Source organism: Esox lucius, chromosome 25, assembly GCF_011004845.1.
Source record: "Esox lucius isolate fEsoLuc1 chromosome 25, fEsoLuc1.pri, whole genome shotgun sequence".
Taxonomy (NCBI): Eukaryota; Metazoa; Chordata; class Actinopteri; order Esociformes; family Esocidae; genus Esox; species Esox lucius.
In genome coordinates, this window is record NC_047593.1 from 3633509 (window position 1) to 3641211 (window position 7703).

Below are 7703 nucleotides of genomic sequence, written 5' to 3' on the forward strand. Positions count from 1 at the left end.
GAAATCCAAGACGTATTTTGAAGAACTTTCGAAACCACTAGCTTTTGTCAATGTACGATTCCCCATAGTAGTAATAATGTATTCACATTGAAGGTGCAGCACTGCCCTAGCTACGTTTGTCTCATCTAAAGTGCAATTAGTGAGAAAACAAATCGAAAAACTGCATTAATCAAGCGAGGGGTTTCACATGAATGGTATGCAAACATCTGATATCTGGACATACACCAACTACCATGGATTATAATACAATTTTTCTAGAACTGTGCCTTTGGCTACTTAATGACATAACAAATATCTCACAACAAACAGAAATACAGCAGAGTTTCAGTGTCATAGGAAAGTGTTGAGGCTATATAACGCCTAGAATATTTAGACGATCTGATTTTGTCATATTTGAGCCTAGAACATTAGGTGTGTGTCCTAAATGAACAAACAAAGAAAAAAAATGTCAAACTGATGTTAATGGTTTATAGTTGAATTTTCAAATGCTCATTGCCTCTGTATAGTGGTGTATGTAGCAGTGCTCAACACACACTGTCCTTCTTTCTTATTAGAATGAACGTGCCTAAGAACTATGTAAAACAGAATCAAGCCTTTAGACATAAATGTTAATGAACCCTCACTGAACAAAATGAACATTCAATTCACGGGCAACAGCTCTGGTGGACCTTCCTGCAGTCAGCATGCCAATTGCACGCTACCTCAAAACTTGCGACATCGGTGGCATTGTGCTGTGTGATGGAACTGCACATTTTAGAGTGGCCTTTTATTGTGGCCAGCCTAAGGCACATCTGCGCAATAATCATGCTGTGAAATTAGCATCTTATTATGCCACACCTTTGAGGTGGATGGTTTATCTTGGCAAAGGAGAAGTGCTCACTAACAAAGATTTAGACGGATTTGTGAACAATATTTAAGAGAAATAGGCCTTTTGTGTACATAGAGAAAGTTTTAGATCTTTGAGTTCAGCTCATGATGAATGGGGGCAAAAACAAAAATGTTGCGTTTATAACTTTGTTCAGTTTAATTGATATTTGTCAAACACACCTGACTATTACACAAATGTAATCAAAAGTTTAAACTCTGTAAGGATTAGAACCTACGTAAATCATATTTGCAAGGGCTGTCATGTAGGCTTTACCCTGTGTATGTTAATTATTTGTGTAGTCAAAATATGCATATAGAAAATTGTTCTTAGCAGAATATTTTTTCCCCTGCTTTCGAATCAATGTTTTTGGCTATATTAGTTAATGATATTTGCACTGTGGATTAGGCATCTCTGGAAATCAAAATCAAAAATGTCCTTGAAGTCATGACATTCCAGGCTTTAGGCAGTAAATTCACAAATATTCTTAATGCATTTTCCCAAGTAGACTAATAATAATAGGCCTAACTATAAAACAATAATTTAATGTTGAAGGTTCAAGGATTCAATCTAGCAACGTTCCTTGTACTGTTCAGACTGACTGTTCAGGCTGCTGCTCTACCTGCAGGGCAATATGCCATTTTCAGGCATGCAAGGTTTTCTATTAGATGTGGTTCATAAGAATTTTGAATTAGGACACACGTTTTTGGTATTTCTTTATGAGAATTTGTTTTTTCTTCAAAAAAGATTTGCCCTATATACCCTACTTTTTACGGATCCATGCTTTTCTTTTATTTATAAACAGTAACTTTAATAAAATCCTCATTGAGAGTAGTTGACAGTACTCTTTCACTACTGGCATGCCCGATTCAGAGATGGGAGACGACACCCCTCTATAAAGGAGATTCTTTAGAAGATTAGCTTCTTAACATCTACAGTTTAAAGGGATTAATAAAACTGACAGAATTATTAATGTTCATTAATGTCATTAATGTTCTTGGAAGATGAATGTTTTCCCCCAGTGTCAGACTTGACTCTGTGAAATATACCAACGCTCTCAATTTGATATAGTTATAGTAAATTGTGTGGTGTCGCCAAACTCAAAAGTATTTTTTGTGCTTAATGAACAAATTCACAAAATTTAGCTGAAAATATCTGGTTTTATTCAAATGTTGAGGGAGTTATTATTGGGTTTTTTTTCTATTCTATCCATCTAAGTATATTCTCAATTCGATGTAAATACATGCATTCATTATGACAACGTTGCAATCAGAGTTGTTTGTAAAAGATTGTTACACTGTAAGTACATTTTAACCTCTCCTGGACTTCATCACCTACATGTTCTTGCATTACACCTGGTATTGTAAAGCCTTTAAGCCAGGTTATAGAAAGAAAATAAAATTACTAAGCTTTTAGTCATTCAGATAGACCCTACTCTTTTATGATCTGGGCAGAAAAACAAAACATGTATTTCTATCAAAATATAACCAGACGGCTGTCAAATGAGTCATAACATATCCGTTGACATGTTTTATGGCTGTGCTTGCTGGGCTGGCTCCAGGCTCATCTGCCCAAAAAAATAAGTTACACTGTTGTTTGCCTTAAATTACATTGTCACCGTGTAAAAAAAATTGAATATAAAATATATATTTTTTTTTTTTATTAATTGCTGGTTTGGGAAGATGGCTACCATGAGAGTGATAATGTTATGATCCCACCTCCCGGTGATGAGTTGCAATAAATCATCCGAACCTCCTGACCTGAAATGAATCAGGGGCTCGCCACGTCGTTTTAGTCTTCATTTGTCCGTGTCATCCTAATGGTCATCGTTCAGCCCTGGCCTCGGTGCGGACACCCAGCTGACAAGGACGTATGGCCCTGATTTACTCCAATAGGTACGGCACTGATGGGGCTTTCGTCTCCTGCCAGACAGGTGGACCGTTTGCTTTCTTAATATTTGCTCGCCTCGCCACACGTAAAAAAAGAAACGAAACAACAACATTGTGTTTCTGTGCGGTCACGCTGTGTGACTTAAAACATCAATCTGAGTGGCTGATAACGTACTCCAAAAAATTTGTTTCTCCATTTCTCTCCTTCCAATCACCCTTCATTCAAAGCCATAATAACGGAGTAATGTAAAACATGAACCCTCTGAGACACTGAATTATACCTCGGAGACACTGAATTATACTTGATACCGTTACCCTAAGCATGACAAGAAGTGTCTTTCATATCCATTTTTGCAGGTCCTTGATATTCAGGGTGTGTTTAAATGCTGACGACCGTCCACCCTTTTCACCAAAAACAGGTTCACTGTTTTTATGCTGTAAAGTGATTGGCAGTCACTTGGGCTTGTTTTGTGTGTGTGTTTTCTTTGAGAATGTTGAGACTATGGAGGTGGGTGTGTATCAAGTCTGAGTCTGGTGTGTGTTTTCTTTGAGAATGTTGAGAGTATGGAGGTGGGTGTGTGTGTTTTGAACGTAAGCCTGTGCGATGGGGCGTGAGTGTTATCCGAGACAATTGGATGTGTTTTATTCAAGTGTCTGTGTGTGTTTGTGTGTGTCGTTAGCTCCATGCATTAAGCAGGCCCCGGACTAATTCGTTTTAAAACCGGAGCAGATGTTTATTTATAAAACTCTGGGGCTTGAAGGCACTCTGGCATGTCACGCCCCACTGCTACTCTAAGTACTTGCAGATTAAGGAGCTCATAATGCATGCATCTCAAAGGCTTGCTTCCAGACCTTTGATATGTCCTAAATAGCACCCTATTTCATATACTAACAGGGCACTACTTAGGTGCAGGGCCCAATTAGCCCGATTATAAGCCAGGTGGCATAGTGTGCCACATGACCGGAGTGTATTGCACCCTCGGGCCTGAGCTAGCGTGTCCCAAATATATGGAGCTCCTAAGGGCCCTCGTTGAAAACGGGCCCTGTCAAAAGCAATGCAACATTGAGTTTTAAATAGGTGGACATTTAGGACTCAGTCTAAATCCGGAACATCTTCATACATCTCCCAGTTTCCCCAGACCCCTTCCCCTCGCCAATCCTGTATTGCTGCAGAACATTTAGTATGATTTGAACGCACGCTTAAAGTGTCACAGTATAATCCAGGATAGCTGATAACTACATCTGTTAGTCTATATGATGCAGAGGCCTGAGCCTCCTTCAGGGGAGCTTGTTGGAAGAGCCCCACCCCCCGCATGTGATTAGGGTTTTATTTGTGTGCAAAAAATGATCATGCTTTTTAAGTTGCTACACTACCTCTTTGCAGTCTTGTTCAAGACCCTATCAGAAGTTGATAGCAGGGCTCAGGCCAGTGCCTGTATAGATGGCCAACTCGCTGAGGTGATTTTTCTCTTGAATGTCCTCGGAAAAACAAATAATACTTCAGCCCCGCCAGGGTCCGCTCAGGTCTGTGTTGACCTGTGTGAGCCCTGGACAGAATGTGTGCCCCTTCTACTCCCCTGTACCTTAGTTTCTTTGCCCACCACCAGCTTTGAATAGGTCCAACCACCACAGGGCCTTATCTCATCTGTAAATCTGTTATTTCTCAGGACTGCATCTAACACCCCACCCACTAAATTAAGGACTCTGCGATCAGTCTCACACCTGCCTTGAGCCCCTTCCCAATCTTTGCGTGTGTTTGAGAGAAAGGGAGTGTTGTGAACAAGAGAGTTTGTACACGGTTGTGGCTCGGCAGTAATAAACATTTGGTCAGTGCAAATCAAAATTTGAAATATTTATTCATGGTGTCATTTGCCAGAACCCATTTTTAAGTCTCACCTATGTTAACAGTTTTTATTTGTATTTAATTTCTGCTTCGTTTTTTTGGGGGGCAGAGGTGCATTAATGTGGGCTAAAGGGATTCTTCCTTTACCTGTATCCTATCTTGTGCTTGGTGCATGGGTGGCAGCACCAGTGGCATTAGCTCCCAACAGGACAGAATGCTATTTCTCTCCCACGCCAGCAATTTATTTAGGTTCCATCATGCTTGACGAAGATTTTGCTCCTGTAGCCAAGCGGCTCAGCGCTGCTCGCTGAGAGAGAGCCTTTCCCATTCATTAAAATTTCAAAATGCTGGGCGCACATACAGAGAAAACATCTCCTGTGTGGGTGTGTGGGTGTGTTGGAGCATTTCGGTTTGTGAGCCTCTGGTTTTTGAAACTCTGTACTATACATGCAATGTGTAAAAAGTGTCTTTTGTTTGTTGTGTTCATAGGACATAGAAGATGGAGGCATCTGTGGGCACATTGGGGACAAATTACGGAAAACATTATGGAAAACTGTACAAGTAGATATTAACGGCAGGCACACTGACAATATTCTTGGACAAAGAGAACGAATATGTGATAATTAGATCTGTTTTGGATGAAACCATTTCCTACCATTACATTCATTTGGATCTTTTTTATCTTCAGGTGGTGCTGCAAATCCCTGAAAGCACATTGGAAAACTTGTAGGGGAAGAAACGGGTGCCTTTCTTGGCAATGCAATGACATTTACTCCGGCACATGCAGATAAGCATCCACACACTTCTAACCCCCACTTACATCTTTGTCTCTTGGCTGAAAATTTCAGACAGAGCAAAAGATAATCCCATACCTTACCCTGGAGCCCCATTTATTTGGTTATTCAAATGGTACAAAAACTGGCAAATATCTATCATATTAGGAAATTTGCTCTGAAACAACATAAGAGCATACACAGTAAATTTATGCTTTACTAGTAATCACTTACATATGTCACCCTGTGATCTGGCCATCTCTCATGTCTACATCCTCATTTCCTGGGGTATTCACTGTTTTCTCTCTAATAACTGTGAGCAGCTCATTCAATCCAGCAGCTCGCAATCACAAACGCTATCAAATTAACAAACATCAAAAGGAATTGAATCATTGTTTTCACTAATTCATTCTTAGCTGCTATGTCGGACTGTTTTGAATTCTCAATCGTCAGCGGAAATGTTGTGCGCCGAGAGATTTTATTCTGCATTTTACCCCTTAAATATCTTATTAAAATGGCATAAGGCATGGCAAAAACTGTTGAGTTGTAGGCACGTTTTGGTTGTTTCTTTGCCGCATTGCAGGAGTAGAACTGATCTGGAAAATATTCTCTGTCCACTTTGGCAACAGATACTAAATGGTAGAATTCTAAATGGTACAATTGCAAGAAATTTGCCCCCAGACCAAAATCTTGCTTAGTGCCCACAAAAAAACGTTAACACCCTTTCTGTAAATCATCTACAGTATCTACAGTCTATCACACAGGTGTCAAACAGAATGATCCACCAACCCCTGGGCCCTAGCTCTGGATCCTGCCCAGAATCCAGGGTGACGGCCACGTCAGCGACCCCACGGAAAAGGCCCGAAGAACCCCCACATTTCTTTTTTTTTAGGGGGGGGGCGCGGGGCTATGGGTGTCCTTGCAGGGGCGGGAGCAGGAGATGGTGGAGGAAGCGAAAGGCTAGCCGGGCCTCCCGTTCTTGCCCGCCGGTTCCCAGTCCGGATCCCCGCTACCGTCAACGCTGGAGTGGAGTGGCCGGAGTGGCTCGATTAGGAGCCCCTGCTACCTCATGTGGAGGGGTGGTCTGAGACCCAGCTGTTGCCACCTCCTCTCTCTGACCCCGTCCTGCTTTGGGGGGCCAGAGTAGCTTCGACTGGGACAATCCCTTACGCTAACCCCATCCTACCTTTTCCCTTACCCTAGTATGGTAGTATGACTGGAAGTATGACTAACAATATTATAGAGCATCTACAGATATAAATTGGCATTCTCAAAGTGTAAATTATGGGCGTCATAAACAAATTTGACTGTATGCACATAAGGTGAATTATTTAATTGTTCTGTTCACTTTTATTGTGATACAATGCATTTTTTGTGTAAGAAAAAAGGGTTTGAAAAGGGTTTTTCTAATGGCCGAACAGTTCCACATGGGTTTTTGGGCTGATTTCATTGAAAAATAGTGTCAAAAACGTGTTGGACAAAGGGCAAGTTATTAGAATATTTTTTTATTGTGAAGCCTTTTCTTCCACAAATATGCATTGTGTTTAAACAGAACATTTGTATTGGGAGTATCACGCCGTATGGGTGTGTTATGAATTCAATTCAATGATATATAGAAATAATTATTTACTTTATTGGGCATTTTGCCCTAAAACACTAACTTATAAGAACATTAACATGCATGCTTATATTAGCTGAGGTACTTTGGTATAATTTGATGCCAAATACACAATGATCGATTTACATTACATATTGTTTATAAGCCCATATATAAAAATTGTGAAACCCAAACATTTTAAGCGTAGTCCTCTGGGGGTTAAAAGCTATAGCTGGCCCTGCACATGAGAGGGAATTTTAGTCTGCAGTGGATATATTGGAAAATTAAGAACATTTATATTAGGACATGGGCAAGACAATTGTAAAACGATTTATTAAACATTAGGAAAATAGTGCATGCTATATCAAACCCTAACAAAACTGTTCTATAGACAGAAGGCCTCCTAAAACATGCAAGCAGACACCCACCATTTTGCATATGGAAGTGATTGCTTTAGTGCTGTTTTTACCAGAATGTGGTAATTTTTACATATCTTAGTACAAAACTCAAAATGTATCTTTTTTTTCCCTAAGCACTTACATTCCTAAAGTCACTTACCTCCAAATGAAAATTGGGTTTAATCTAGAACATTTCCCATTTTCCGACAAAATAACTGTCATAAAACAATGCAATTCTCACATGAATTGATATATCAACTACACTTTTTTACTACATATTGAGAACTATACATTGTTTGTGAGGAACCCACAAATAATTTATGATTAGCGATCTCTAT